Source organism: Pinus tabuliformis, chromosome 3_1, assembly GCF_031772625.1.
Source record: "Pinus tabuliformis cultivar Carrire ecotype Pingquan chromosome 3_1, CPIR1, whole genome shotgun sequence".
Classification (NCBI taxonomy): Eukaryota; Viridiplantae; Streptophyta; class Pinopsida; order Pinales; family Pinaceae; genus Pinus; species Pinus tabuliformis.
In genome coordinates, this window is record NC_142301.1 from 367,439,335 (window position 1) to 367,455,081 (window position 15,747).

General features: G+C 42.8%; 2 pseudogenes across 1 annotated transcript; one reads left to right on the plus strand and one right to left on the minus strand.

Moving 5' to 3' along the window:
* Positions 1 to 2,116: 2,116 nt before the first annotated feature.
* The window catches only part of LOC149187223 (serine/threonine-protein phosphatase PP1-like), a 119,219-nt pseudogene continuing 105,588 nt past the window's right edge, over positions 2,117 to 15,747 (plus strand).
* Positions 12,558 to 13,723, minus strand: LOC149187224 (aldehyde oxidase GLOX pseudogene; annotated as a pseudogene). Its single transcript, XR_016255759.1, has 2 exons — positions 12,897 to 13,723; positions 12,558 to 12,821 (listed from the first exon to the last, which is right to left on the minus strand). The product of XR_016255759.1 is annotated as an aldehyde oxidase GLOX pseudogene (transcript).

Consider the following 15,747-nt stretch of genomic DNA (forward strand, 5'->3'; position numbering starts at 1 on the left):
GAAGTCCCTTATTTTTGAGCAAGATAAAATCATTGGCATGGGGAAAATCAAATCTCCAAAAGCACATGCACTTGCTGTGCATGATGGCAGCCACCATAAAAATCACAGATCTGATTCAAATCAGAAAAATCAGCAGCAAAAAGACAAAGGAAAAGCACATTCCCGTCCAAAGAAGGAAGGGTACACCAAGCCCTTCAATGACTCCTCTGGCTCGAGAAATGAGAAGGGGAAGAAAGGAAACAGATGCACCTACTGTCAAAGAGGATTCCATCCAGAATCCTCTTGCATGAAGAAACAAATTGACCAAATGGCAGAAATTCTTCAGAAGCACAACCTTGGGGACCACATCCCTCAAGGCGCCAAGAAGAAAACTGAGGATTCGCCACACGGGAAAGGTAACAATTTTCATGCTTTAGTTGCAATTAATTCTTCTCTTGATGCATGGATTATAGATTCTGGTGCATCACATCATATGGCTGCTGCAAAGGAAGTCTATTCCTCTTTGGATGCATGCAAAGGACCTCCCATCCTCATGGGAGATGACTCACCTATTGAGGTCACCGGAAAAGGTAGAGTGGAACTTTTACACAGAAGCTTTGAAGATGTCCTTCATGTTCCAAAACTTTCGGTAAACCTGCTTTCAGTTTATCAGATCACTCATTCCGGCACCGGAAAGAGAGTGGAATTCACTCCAGATGCAGTGAACATATATGATCTACATAGAAATGCCAAAATTGCAACTGGTGAGGTAAACAATGGAGCCAGACTGTATACATTTTCTGAATTTATTGAATCTGAATCCTCCTTATTGCTTACACATGATGATGATAGTAGTAGGCTTTGGCACGAGAGGTTTGGTCACTTAAATTACAAGTATATGCAGCAGCTATGCAAGAATGAGATGGTGGAAGGCTTTCCAAATATCAGTTTCTCCAAAGGAGTTTGTGAAGGGTGTGTTCTTGGCAAACATCCCAGAGAAAAGTTTGACACCGGCAAGGCTCACAAAGCATCCTCTCCTCTAGATCTGATCCATAGTGATCTCATGGGCCTTTTCCTCATCCTTCCATCAACAAAGCAAGGTATGTGCTTACATTTATTGATGATTTCTCACGGTATACTTGGGTGTATCTTCTCAGGAACAAATTTGAAGTTTTTGAGCACTTTGAAGATTTCAAAGCACTAGTTGAGACACAGTCAGAGAGAAAGATCAAAGCCCTCCGTACACACAATGGGGGGGAATATGTTAACACAACACTTCGGAACCTTTGCCTTCAGTTCGGCATACATTTGCAGTATACAGTTCCATACACTCCGCAGCAGAACGGAGTTGCTGAGAGAAAGAATCAATCTCTCAAAGAGATGGCTTCCTGCATGTTGCATGCCAAGTCACTGCCTCATAAGCTTTGTGCCGAAGCACTTAATTGTGCTAACTACATCCAGAATAGATCTCCTCATAGGTTTGTCAAGGATCAGACCCCCTTTGAGGCTTGGAGCGGCACTAAACCGGAGGTCACTCACCTCCTTGTTTTCGGCTCTCGAGCATGGGCCCAGATCCCCTCTGAAAATAGGAAAGCTCTTGATCCACAGAGCATTGAGTGCATATTTGTTGGATACCCTGATGGTGTGAAGGGATATCGACTCCTGATTCCCTCTACGGACAAGCTCATCATTGAGCGAAGTGTCAAATTTGAAGAAAGTCTCTTGCATGCACCTCAAGCGCCGCATGCAGACACTTTTTATCTACCTCATGTCCGAGATGATGACTCAGTGCACTCAGATGCAGATACAGATCATGCAGATACCGAGGAAGAGCATGCAGATGCAAAGACAGAGTCTTCAGATACAAATCTAGTGCATGCAAATGATGATCCACATCCAAGCCCAGATCGGGCTTCCAGCAGTGAATCATATTCCCCTGTCATAAATCAGAGAACAAGGAGCTTACGTGAGATATATGCACAAGACCAACCAGCTGCTAGAAATGGTCTTGTGGGGGATAATTCTGATCTGCAGAGGATTAGCTCAGAGTTTATTGAGCCTCCACTTGTCCTCACTGCCACTGAACCATCGCCCTCCTGGCATTGTCATTTAGTTCAGTCTTCTGATCCACAGTCTTATGCTGAGGCTGCTGGGCATCCATCTTGGGAGTCCACCATGGAGGAGGAGTATAATTCCCTCCTCGAGAACCAGACTTGGGATCTGGTCCCCCTTCCTTCAGGAAGGAAACTTGTCCGATGCAAATGGGTCTACAGGACCAAGAGTGTTGCAGATGGGCAAATCACCAGATGGAAAGCATGGCTAGTAGCCAAAGGCTTCCAACAAGTGCATGGCATTGATTATGACGAGACCTTTGCTCCAGTAGCAAAGATGGATTCCATACGCCTTACACTTGCCATTGCGGCTGCCCAGCGATGGGGAGTACATCAGATGGATGTAAAGAATGCCTTTCTTCACGGAGACCTATCTGAGGAGATCTACATGGAGCAGCCACATGGTTTCATTCAGGATTCATCTTTGGTCTACAGACTAAAGAAATCTCTCTACGGCCTTAAGCAGGCCCCGAGAGCTTGGTACGCGAAGATGGATTCTTTTCTCTTATCACAAAACTTTGAAAGATGTAAGTCTGATCCGAATGTTTACATGCTTAGGACTCATGATTCTCTTCTTATCTTAGTTTTGTATGTCGATGATCTCCTAATCACTGGCAGCTCGGCTTCAGCCATTGCTACAGTCAAGAGGGCCTTGCATGATAGGTTCTTGATGATGGACATGGGTCCATTACACTTCTTTCTTGGTCTTGAGATCATCCAGAATGCCACAGGCATCAAACTCTCTTAGGCTAAGTATGCACGGGATCTCCTCGAGAGATTTCGCATGACTGACTGCAAGCCAGCACCGACTCCTTTTCTATCTGGGGTTCGCCTTGAGGATGGAGGTGAAACTCCATTAGTTGACAGCACTCTCTACCGACAGCTAGTGGGGAGCTTATTGTACCTCACCCACTCCAGACCAGATCTCTCATATGCAGTAGGGGCAGTTTCCAGATACATGCAGGAGCCGCATGAGCTACACTGGAATGCTACCAAGCGCATCCTCCGATATGTGCAGGGCACCATCACCTTCAAGATTCACTATGCAGCAGGCACTGCATTGAATCTCCTTGGCTTCACAGACTCTGATTGGGCGGGAGACAACATTGATCGCAAATCCACCTCCGGATATTCACTCAGTCTAGGATCTGGCCCTATCTGTTGGTCGAGCAAGAAGCAGGCTGCTATTGCTCTCTCTTCAGCTGAGGCTGAGTACCGAGGAGTAGTCAACATCACCATTCAGGCTCTGTGGCTACAACACTTCCTCACTGAGTTGGGCGTCCAGTTCCACCAGCCCATTGTCATCTGGTGTGACAACCAGAGCACTCTCAAATTTTGCATGGATCCAGTACAGCGGCAGCGGACGAAGCACATAGAGATCCATATGCACTACATCAGAGACTTAGTACATGATCGGGTCATTGATTTGCAGTTCTGTCCTTCAGCAGAACAGATTGTAGACATCTTCACCAAGACATTCACTGTGTAGGTTTTAACCCTGTACAGAAATTACCTGCATACGAATTCTTAAACAAAGAAAATAAATAATGCGAGAGCATAACCCATAAAACACATATGCACAGAGATTTTTCCCTGGATCCCAAAACCGGGACTACCAGCTTGATTTTTCATTATATTCCTTTCAATGTTACAATACATATTTATACATGCCGAAGCATACAATACGATGGACCGAAAAACCATCGCGTCCAATACCATGTGCGAAAAACATGCACAAAACCATAGGTAGGTTCGCCCAACCTAATATAGGGTCCAAAAAAAATTTTCCCGGGGCGCTGCCCCGGACCCCGTAGAGGGGGGCTACCCGCCCCCCTCTAACCCCCCGTTTCACTACATAGGTTAGTCGTGGAAAGAATATAACACAACCCAACAATCTCCCACTTGTTGTTTTCATTCCACAGGAGAGCTTAGTCATTTTTCCAGCCCTGAAACACCCATTGTTTCTCTACACCAAGAGAACTTCTTAGAGCTCACAGATTTTGTCAATGCATCTGCAGTATTCTTCAAAGTGTCCACCTTTACCAGCAACACCTTTTTGTCTTCTATCATATCCCTCACAAAGTGATACTGAACATCAATGTGCTTTGTCTTTGAATGATAAGCAGGGTTCTTTGCCAAGAAAATTGCACTTTGGCTGTCACAGTCTATTCTTATAGCTCCCTGTACTAACCCCATACTTGAACACAATCTTTGCAACCAAACTGCTTCCTTGCTTGCATGAGTGGCTGCCATGTATTCTACCTCTGTAGTTGATAGTGCCACTACAGATTGTTTCTTACTCATCTGACTGACTGCACCTCCAAATAGGTTAAACACATACCCACTTGTAGATCTTCTCTGATCCAGATCTCCAGCCCAGTCTGCATCAACAAAACCATGAATATCCAACACTTTGTCCAATCCTGGTCTTCCTTGGTAGCACAAACCATAATCACTAGTGCCACGCAAATACCTGAAAACCCGCTTCACTGCTGTCCAGTGCTCCTTCCCAGGTTTTGACATAAACCTGCTCAATACTCCCACTGCATGTGCAATGTCTGGTCTAGTACAGACCATTGCATACATCAGGCTACCGACTACACTTGCATATGGAACACGGGACATGTCCTCTTCCTCTTCTTGTGTCTTGGGACACTGTTCAACAGATAACCTCACACCTACAGGAATAGGAACCTTCACCGGTTTACTATCCTGCATATTAAACCTCTGCAGTATTGTCTCGACATACTTCCTCTGGTTTAACCAGAGCTTCCTCTTTGCCCGATCTCTTTTAATTTCCATGCCCAAAATATAGTTTGCAGCACCAAGATCTTTCATGTCAAATTTGGAGGACAATTGGGTCTTCAAATCCTGGATAATTTCTTTGTCATTTCCAACCAACAACATATCATCCACATACAAGACCAGATAAATAACACGGTCACCAATTAATTTAAAATACACACAATGATCTGCTTTGCTTCTGGTGAAGCCAAGTCCCCGTATAAATGTATCAAATTTCTGATACCACATCCTTGGTGACTGTTTTAACCCATACAGAGACTTCTTTAACTTGCATACCAGTTCTTTCTTACCCTTCACTGCAAAGCCTTCAGGTTGCCTCATGTAGATTTCCTCTTCCAAATCCCCGTGAAGAAATGTTGTCTTCACATCCATCTGTTCTACCTCAAAATCAAAAGCAGCAACAACAGATAAAAGTAATCTAATAGAAGCTACCTTGGCAACAGGAGAAAAAATATCACCAAAATCAATTCCCGGCACCTGGGAATAACCTTTTGCTACCAACCGAGCTTTGTATTTCTCCACCTTTCCTTCTGCATTAGTCTTCTTCTTGAACACCCATTTGCTGCCAATGGGTTTCCTTCCAGCCGGCAACTCTACCAGATCCCAAGCTTCATTTTTGTGCAAAGATGCCATTTCATCAACCATGGCCTCTTTCCAGAGTTTTCCATCCTCTGAATCCACTGCTTCCTTCACAGTTCTGGGATCATCATCAGTAACAGACAAAGCAAAATTTGAACTGAAAGCAGATGGATTATACCTTTCTGGCTGCCTTCTTTCTCGACCTGATCTTCTCACAGCCGGAGTTTGTGGCTCTTCATCTTCTAATTCCTCCTCTGCTGCAGAGTCTGATTCTTCCTCCTTTGGCTCAAACTCTATCTTCTCAGGTTCCTTTGGTTGGACTTCATGTTTAATAACATCTTTTACCTCTCTGAACACCACATCTCGGCTGTACACAACCTTCGGTGTGACTGGGTTCCAAATCTTATAACCCTTTAAACCATCCTTATACCCAATAAAGATGCACTTTTCAGATTTACTATCCAACTTGGTTCGTTTCTCCTTTGGAACATGTACATATGCATCACATCCAAATACCCTCAGATGTGAAAGAGAGGGTTTCTTACCAGTCCATACTTCTTGTGGAGTCTTATCCTCCAACGCTGATGAGGGTGATCTGTTGATCAGGTAACGTGCAGTATCCACCGCCTTTGCCCAGAATTCCTGTCCTAACCTGGCACCACTGAGCATGCTTCTTGCCCTTTCCATCAACGTCTTGTTCATTCTTTCTGCGACTCCATTTTGCTGAGGTGTATATGGAGTAGTCTTCTGCCGTGCTATACCACACTTCTTACAAAATTCTTCAAATTCCTTGCTGCAAAATTCTCCACCATTATCTGTCCTCAGCACCTTTATCTTCTTCTCTGTCTGATTTTCCACCAGAGCCTTAAATTCTTTAAACCTGTCAAAGACTTCAGATTTCTTCTTAAGGAAATATATCCATGTATTCCTTGAGAAGTCATCTATGAATGATACATAGTACACAGACTTACCCAGTGATGGAACCTTCACAGGTCCAAACACATCACTGTGCACAAGCTCTAATATCTGTTTCGTCCTCTTACCACCAGAGGGGAAACTCACTCGATTTTGCTTCCCATACACACAATTTTCATAGAAATCAAAATCCAGAGAGCTATCATTCATACCTTCTACCATACCTTTACCATGAAGTATTCGAAGGCCCTTCTCTCCAATATGTCCAAGCCTTTGATGCCACAACATGGTCTTCTCTCCAGAGACCACTAGATTTTCTACTCCATTTTCAGGAACCATAGAACTATTGCACCCATCAACAACAGTGCTACCTTGCAGCTTGTACAAAGTTCCAATCCGAACTCCCCGCATTAATATCAGTGCTCCTCGAACCATCTTGCAGGTATCTTTCTCGAACACCGTCTTTACACCTGCATCATCCAACTTGCTTACAGAAATCAGATTTCTGGCCAATGCAGGAATATGTAGAACACCCGGAAGTGTTCTAACCCTTCCACCTTGCAACTTCAACTTTACTTTTCCCCGACCAATGATTCTAGCCTTCCTATCATCTCTTAAGAAGACATCACCACCATCGTATTTCTCATACTCGCAGAACCACTCTCTATGGGGAGTGAAGTGAAAGGATGCACCTAAGTCAATCAACCATGCCTCATGATCTACATGTGTACTTGAAGAAGCCAAGTACACATCCCCACCTTCATCTGAGGTGGTTTTCGCCTCTGCAGAAGGAGCATCATCAGATCCCTTTCCTTTATCAGGAGCTTTAGATTTACAATCCCTTCTGAAGTGCCCTTCCTTTCCGCATTTCCAGCACACCACCTTTGTAGGTTTTCCTGGAGATTTAGATCTCCCTCTAGATTTAGATATCCCACTCGATGACTTATTTTTGTTTCTGTTCTGGGACCGTCCTCGTACAGACAAGGCATCACCACTCTGGTTGTCCATATTCTTCCGTCTCATCTCCTCCGTCAGCAAGGCTGAGACTATTTCATCAAACTGCAAAGCAGTTGCATTGCTACCTATTGCAATAACCAGACTATCCCATGAATCTGGTAGAGAACACAATAGACTGATGCACTTATCTTCATCTGAAATTTTAATATCAACAGATAATAATTGACTTACCACAGTATTAAACACATTCAGATGCTCTGTCACCGAGTCTCCATCTTTCATCCTCAGGTTATACAGCTTTTTCCGCAGGAACAGTTTATTCACTAGAGACTTAGATTGGTACAAAGTCCCTAACTTGACCCACAAAGCCTTTGCCGTAGCTTCCCCTGATACATTCAGCAATACTGAATCTGAGACACACAATCGTATTGTGCTCTTTGCCTTCCGATCCAATTTCTTCCATTCTTCATCGGTCACTCCCGATGGTTTAGTACCCGGATCTACTGCGATCCACTGATCTTTATCGACCAACAGATCCTCCATCTTGAGTTTCCACAACTCAAAACTCTGACCATTGAACTTCTCAATCTCGATCTTTCCACTGCTCGCCATCTTCTTTCACCACCAGAATCGATCTCGCAGATCTCCCACTGAACAGGGTCTACCACAGGCCCGAGCGAAACCCCTCAGCAACAAAGGCGTCCCTTGAAGCCAAAACAGCTCTAATACCAAATGTAGGTTTTAACCCTGTACAGAAATTACCTGCATATGAATTCTTAAACAAAGAAAATAAATAATGCAAGAGCATAACCCATAAAACACATATGCACAGAGATTTTTCCCTGGATCCCAAAACCGGGACTACCAGCTTGATTTTTCATTATATTCCTTTCAATGTTACAATACATATTTATACATGCCGAAGCATCCAATACCATGGACCGAAAAACCATTGCGTCCAATACCATGTGCGAAAAACATGCACAAAACCATAGGTAGGTTCGCCCAACCTAATATAGGGTCCAAAAAAAATTTTCCCGGGGCACTGCCCCGGACCCTATAGAGGGGGGCTACCCGACCCCCTCTAACCCCCTGTTTCACTACGTAGGTTAGTCGTGGAAAGAATATAACACAACCCAACACACTGAGCAGAAGTTTCGCTCTTTGCGTGATCGTCTTGGAGTGAAGGACACGATTTCTTAGCAACTGTATTTTTCTTCTTCTTTTCTTTTGATTACATTGTATTTTGTTGTTGGAAGAATCACCACACCTCTATAGAATCCGTAATTTCCACCCTAGGGATCCTAGTTACTGGCTTGTAATGTTTACCAAGACCTAGGGGGTTTGGTGTAACAGCAAAGCTCCACATGGTATTAGAGCTTAGACTCAGGTTCGATTCCCCCAAGTTGTGTTTGAGGGGGGGTGTTGGAAGAATCACCGCACCTCTATAGAATCCGTAATTTCCACCCTGGGGATCCTAGTTACTGGCTTGTAATGTTTACCAACACCTGCGGGTTTTGGTGTAACGACAAACCTCCACACCCTCGTGGGCTTGGCCCGTCCTGGGCTGAGGGAAATAAAAGTTGTGTGAATGTTTATGTGTCCATCTCCCTCTGTCCATTAGCCAGGGCAACGGTAGTGTGGTGATTCATCAGTCTAGTGAATTATGGACCGCCCTGCCAGGTGTAGAAAGAGCTACAGCTTTCTTCGCTGTGCGCTATGAACTAGACATGAAGAGTGGAAGCCGACTGGATCAGGAAGCCTATCTGCTGGGAATTGCAGAGAACCTGTACGGCTTCAGACCTGCATGGCCAACACTTGCAACTCTGTTGAAGGGAAGGCGAGAGGCAGAGGAGAATGGGGTGGGCAATTTCCTTGCATGGAGGAGCAGGGGATATTGCTCGCACAGTAACGTCAGAGCTCAGTGAAAGAGCCGAGGTACGACAGCTCTGTCAAGTTTCAAAAGAAATATTTCTCAATCAACCGAATTTATTGGAGCTCGAGGCGCCTATAAAGATCTGCGGTGATATACATGGTCAATATTCAGACTTGTTACGACTGTTTGAGAATGGTGGCTATCCACCACAAGCAAAATATTTGTTTTTAGGGGATTATGTAGATCGTGGAAAGCAAAGCATAGAGACAATATGCCTTCTTCTGTCATACAAAATAAAATTCCCTAAAAACTTCTTTCTCTTGAGGGGAAACCATGAATGCGCTTCAATCAACAAAATTTATGGTTTCTATGATGAATACAAGCGACTGGTGTGGTAATGGATTTACTGCTCAGAGTGGAGAGACAAATGCGTAGAGAGACGATCTGTAGACCGAGCTAGAAGTTCGTGTGAAGTTGCTCAGCAAGTGAGCTGAAGAGCAGGTGGCATTGTGTTATATAAATATCAGTGTATCCATGGAGTGTTGGACGTTGAGGATGATGTTTGTAAGGTAAAGGGATCACACATTCGATCCCTATGTCTGGCATTTGTGTGTATTGAATGAGCGGTGAATTTGGATCAAATTGGTGTCGATCAAGGTGCTACAGTTAATATTGCCGAGCTCTGGAAGAAGGCCTCCAGAAAAGATTGAAATTTTTTTTTGGTAGTGTGAAGACTGGTGCGGAGCACAAGTCAGAGTGCTATTGTGGACATATGTGTAGTAAAATGGTGTAAAGGGCACTACAAGTATCGGTAGATCTGACATAGGTAGATCTTCTTGCTGAATATGGTGTGGTTGATTTGCATCAGAGTGTCTGCATAGGGAGCTGGCGATTGGGTGTAGTGGGTAAACTATGGAAGGGCGCATTATTGATCCATTGCTCCTTGTGAATTGGACTGTGCATTTCATCAGTGTTTTGAGAGCACTACATTCCATCCTTGTCGTGAACGTTGTGACTCTACGTGGAGCGTATTGAAGACCCAATCCAGATTCACAGATCCGAGCCATGGTAACGGCGTGTACAGGAAAATCTGAAAGGACAACTTAACGGTGTGGTCCTCTGTGCGTTGGGCCGAATCTATCGACAAAAGTGGTGGTAAAATGATCGGATATGGAAGGTGTTAATAGAATGTTTCAACTGTTTGCTTGTTGTTGCTCTTATAGATATATATATATATATATATATATATATATATATATATATATATATATAGATAGATGTATGCATGGAGTTCTATCCCGTGATTTGAAGGAGTTGAGGAGAATCAGTGATGATATTTCGTGACCTTTAGATGTGCTAGATCAAGGTCTACTATGTGATCTTCTTTGGGTAGATCCAAATAAGGATATTGAAGGCTGGGGTGAGAATGACAGAGGTGTCTTATACGCCTTCGGAGCTGATAAAGTTACTAAATTTATACAAAAACATGATCTTGACCTAATATGGTGGAGGATGGCTATGAATTCTTTGCCAAAAGGTAGCTTGTAACTATCTTTTCAAGAACCCTGTAACATGCGGTTCCATCCCAAGGGGGATTTTTTGGCTGTAGCTGGAGGGGGTAGCACCTCTGTGAAGCTGTGGGATACTACTTCATGGTGGACATTACATGCCGGTGAGATCCCTCTTTTTTTCTCCCACTGATTCTCGAATCTTATTCTCTGCTTCAGATGACAAGCATATTCATATCTATGATGTTGACAACAAGAGCCTTATCTATGCTATGTTTGGGCATACAAGTTGGGTTCTAAGTATCGACGTCAGCCCATATGGTTTAGCTGTTGCCACAGGATCCAGTGATAGAACTCTGGATAGTGTGTTGCTCATGTAACTGGAGGTTTACTGCCTTCTTCTTTCTCTTCGGGTCAATTTGACAGAATTGGAGTTTGGGAAGGTAAATGCATTGAGCCTGATCAACTCAATGTAAAAGTGAAATTTGTTAGAATTTCATATTTAAAAAAAACTCCAATGAGAAACAAATTAATGTGGTATTTATAAATGTTTTGGAATTAGAAGCATTGAGCTTAGCTAACTCAATGGAGTGGTCTTGTTAGAATTAGCTACTCTAACAAATCATGTAGGTAAATCCAAGACAATTAAATTAGAAATAGAAAGAAAAGACAAAGATGCCTAGGATGTGATCAAAAGATGAAGTGCACGAGCAACATCAGAGATTGGAGGATGATGGACAACTAGGTGAAAGTTTGTGTGAGTTAGTGTGAGTTTGTGGAATAGACTCACTAGCATGTTATTTTATGAGTCACATTTTATTAGTAAGCAAGTCTAGGGTGTTTTATAGTGGTCTTTGTAAACTGTGTACCTGGTAACTCCAGAGTTGGAGTGTGAAATGTAAGCCTTGTAAGGCATGTGTATCCCCATACAGTTCGTGGTAATCTAAAAACCACTTTGTATTTGCAGTGTCGGTTTGTGGTAAGCCAGAAACCACATGTAAGAGTGAAGTGGGACAGAGATTCCTATTGGCATGGTTTAGGGTTAGCCGAGAAAACCCTCGGCCTGGTTGAGTCGGGTCTTTGGAGTGCCCTAGTGGCAGGTTTGTAGCCCAGAGTGGCTGGAGTGCCCTAGTGGCAAGTTTGTGGCCCATAGTGGCTGGAGTGCCTTGGTGGCTGAGTTGAGCCTTGGTGGTTGTGTTTAGCCTTGGTGGATGAGAGCTCTTGGTGGCTTGGTTGAGGGTGATCTGATAAAACCCAGAGCATGGTCAGGGATAATTCGATAAAACCCATGATGATATTGGAGGGGGATTTACAGGTATAGGTACAGGTGTACAGTTATAATGGTTGGAAGAACCATGTATGCGAAGGAAATCCTACAAGACTGGTGGTTGTAGCGGTTAGTACCCATGCATTCCGGTGGATGGTTGTTCCTTTATATGGACATCAACATATTCTTTATTATGTTTGACCACAACTAGATTTTACATATTGATATAGAGACAAGTACTCATTAAGGGGGTGTGTTGGAATATCTAATTCCTACTTGTCTCAGTTGTGATTCTTACTAAGTAAAGGAGTCCGTTCCTAGTAGTTAGGATCTATTTCCTAGATTGGTGTGTGGTTGAGATAATCCCTCAACCAACAGATTGTGTGTCCAATATAGCCTACCTATCTTGAGACAACACTTCTTGTATATATGTAATTGCATTTGATTAATAAATCAATCTAAATTCTCATATTTTATCAGAATTCAAATACTTTGAGAAAATATATTATCGCAACACAATATTCATAACAAACCTTTGAGCCTAAGGATAATACCATAAAAATACAAGTTCTTTTAGGGCATGGTTACTTTCAACACCAAGTTTGTTTATACATATAACAAAAGTTTAAGCCTAAGGGACTTAAACAATCTGTCGGTGCATGATTATTTATCCTGCGGCAAGTTTGTTTGTTTTAACAAACGCTTCAGCCTAATGGACGTAAACTATGGGTATATATATTTCAAATTTACATAGCAATGATTGGCTATTTCAAATCATACGCGCGCTCACTATCCAGACCTCCGACCGAGCGCTCATTGTCTGCCTGCAATGTAAACGGTCATCAGTTTTTATCAAACTAACGAAGTGCTAAAATAGTTGAGTTTCCTGTATACTTTACCTGGTCTCTAATTCGTGATTTGAATCCAGGCTGCGATGCCGGGGATGCCCTGTGTCAGTGGAAACAGCATGTAATAAGATGATGGTGCAATATTCCCATTGGGAGGAGCCGTGACAGCGACAGAATACGTATTGGTTCCCACACGAACAGCTGCCGCCAATTTCAGCCTCAGCATGCGCTGGCCCTGAGCAAACGAATGCGTTGTGAATGGCGCACTCAGAAGATTCATCTCCAAGGCTGTGAGCTGACCAGTTAGAGAAAAAAACACAGTAAACGTCTGCCCATGGCTAACAGTAGCAGGGGCCTTCGTGATCTGTGGGCGTATAGCGTTCCAAACACTGGCGAGATACGGAGGCGAGAAAGCTTCCACTCTCAACTCCGTGGGAAAGGTCCCGCTGAAAGTATAGAACAGATGAGTATTACTCCCAGCAACCAATACACGGCCATCCGCCAACAAATTCGCAGTGGAATGATACACGCGGGGAATCGTAGTGGCTTGGAGGACAGAAAACGTCCGCTGTCCTGGATTGTAACTCACTGGATTCAAGACGGGTTCTGAAGCGAAGCCGAAGCCCTGAGAGCCCCGTCCGGCGCCATTGATTATAAGCACTTCGCCAGAAGGAAGAATGATCATGTCGCCCATGCATCTTCTCATGGGCATATTCGACATCGTCCAAACAGGTGCCGCCACCGTGATCACCATTCTGCCGCACGTCTGCGAAGTCGGAAACTGTGCGGTGGGTTTCAGAAAGGCCCCTGCTTGAGCCCCTCCGCAGACCATGACCTCCGCAGTCTGGTAACCACTCGAACCTTCAAGCGGGAGAAGCACAGAGCTTCCCCGAAGGATAATTTCTGGGCTCCCCGGGTATGGTAGGGAAATTGCGTACAACGGTGCCGGTATTGTAATTCAATTCGATGGAGTCCCTGTTTGCAAAGATATAGAGATTCCCGTTTGCTAAGAACATCGGTTGAGCGGGTAGATAAATTCAAATTCGAACATCGAATGAGCGGGTAAATAAATTCAAAATCAAATTTCAAATTAGCCTGTCATTAATGCGTATATTGTATTGTATACCCTGGTATTTATGGGCAGTATCATGTACGCTATGGCCATGAGCCGCGTTCTCGTCGGTATTGTATGGTCATGGAGCAGTCACCGGAAATAATTTGGCCGCGTTATTTTTTTGCCGACAAACAGAAGAGATGGGAGTCCCCATGAATAATGATCCGCAGATGCAGAGGTGTACTTCACACCGACCCTGCAGAGAAAAAGTACTCTTAAAGACTAATAAAGGCCCTATAACATGGGATTTATTGGTTGCCATTTTCCTCATGGGTAGATTAGTGTAAGCCACCTTTTCTGTTACAGGATTCCACCGCCTCATGTCACGAACCAATGGCTTTCCACCACGGACCCTAAGCGTACCTTATACGACAAACTGTAGTCTTCAGTCCGTTTTTGGTTGCCAGAAAAGGTCAATCATGGCCATGATCATGGGATTTTCTTGTCGAATACCTAGAAACTTCAGTGGCACAACAGAGTTGAATAACGACCCTGTGCATCAATAATAAAGAAATGGAAGGTCGCATGTGAGTCATGAGAGTGCAAGAACTGTCTACATTATTGATCATTGATTGTACTTCAGCTGTCTTTTCTTTTTAACTTTGACAGAGGCTTTTAAGTATTCCATGACAATCCGCCTACCCTGGTTTGCGATTATTTAGATGCTATTTAGGTTTTTGTCAAGTGGAATTCAAAGTGAAACATGACTACGATTATGAGAGACACCTAAAGTCCGCAGAGTAAGACAAAGCCATCACACAGCACAACAGTAAGTCTATGAAAACGAAGAATAACATAAACTTGAAAGAAAAAACAAAAACATAAAAGCCCAACAACCCACTCTCTTTGGTCAAGTCGATAATGAGAGCAAGAGGATCCTGCACCCCAACTAGCTCTGGTTTGTAAAAATGAGGATCCTGCACCCCAATTAGCTCTGGTTTGTAAAAATGCATAAGGTGCATTTCAAATAGCAGCATATCCTGGAAATGGGTGAAGGGAAACGTCTAAAACTACTAAATGTGAAAGGCAAAATTCTATAAAAATGACTGAAGTAAAGGTCACGGAAGCAATGCGAAGGACAATACTTTCTGAAAATAACTTACCAATGTAAGCACGGGTTTGAATATGTCCATAAAATGGTTTTTTATTTTTTAATCAATGATTTTCTTGGATGTAATTCTGAGTTTCTAAAAAATACATTCCAAGGAAAAAAATTATAGTGAGCGATGTAGGTAATATGTATAAAATAAGGGTGTCAAGTCCATTCGCATTAGCGATAAATGAGTATAGTGGAAAATTATTATTATTATTATGTAAATTATTTATTATATTAATTATTAAATAAAAATTAATAGATAGTTAGTATTTAATAAATATAATTTATAAGCAATTAATATAGATTTAGGGTGAATAATAAAATTATTAAAGTAATATGGTTAATGGATATAATTTTTTCAATATATTTATAATGGTTTTTTTTTTAACATTTTTATCTATTTTTTTGTTTAGGCTTAGAGGTTGGGCAAATGGTTTGTTATCTTCTTTATCTAGTTTTTAAGGTTGTGAGAATAGGCAACCCTTTACATAGAGCTCCCTTGTGGGGTTTGGGAGATGTTGATTCTTGTTAAGTCTAATTTACTAGTTTATCTAGCTTGTGAGCTATTCAATATACTCTTAGTGTTGGTAGTTGTTGAATGAGCATTTCCCAAATTACTCTAATGAGTAACTAATTAGCCATAATCCATCTCTTTTTTCACCACCCCATTCCTTACAATTCATTAATGGTAA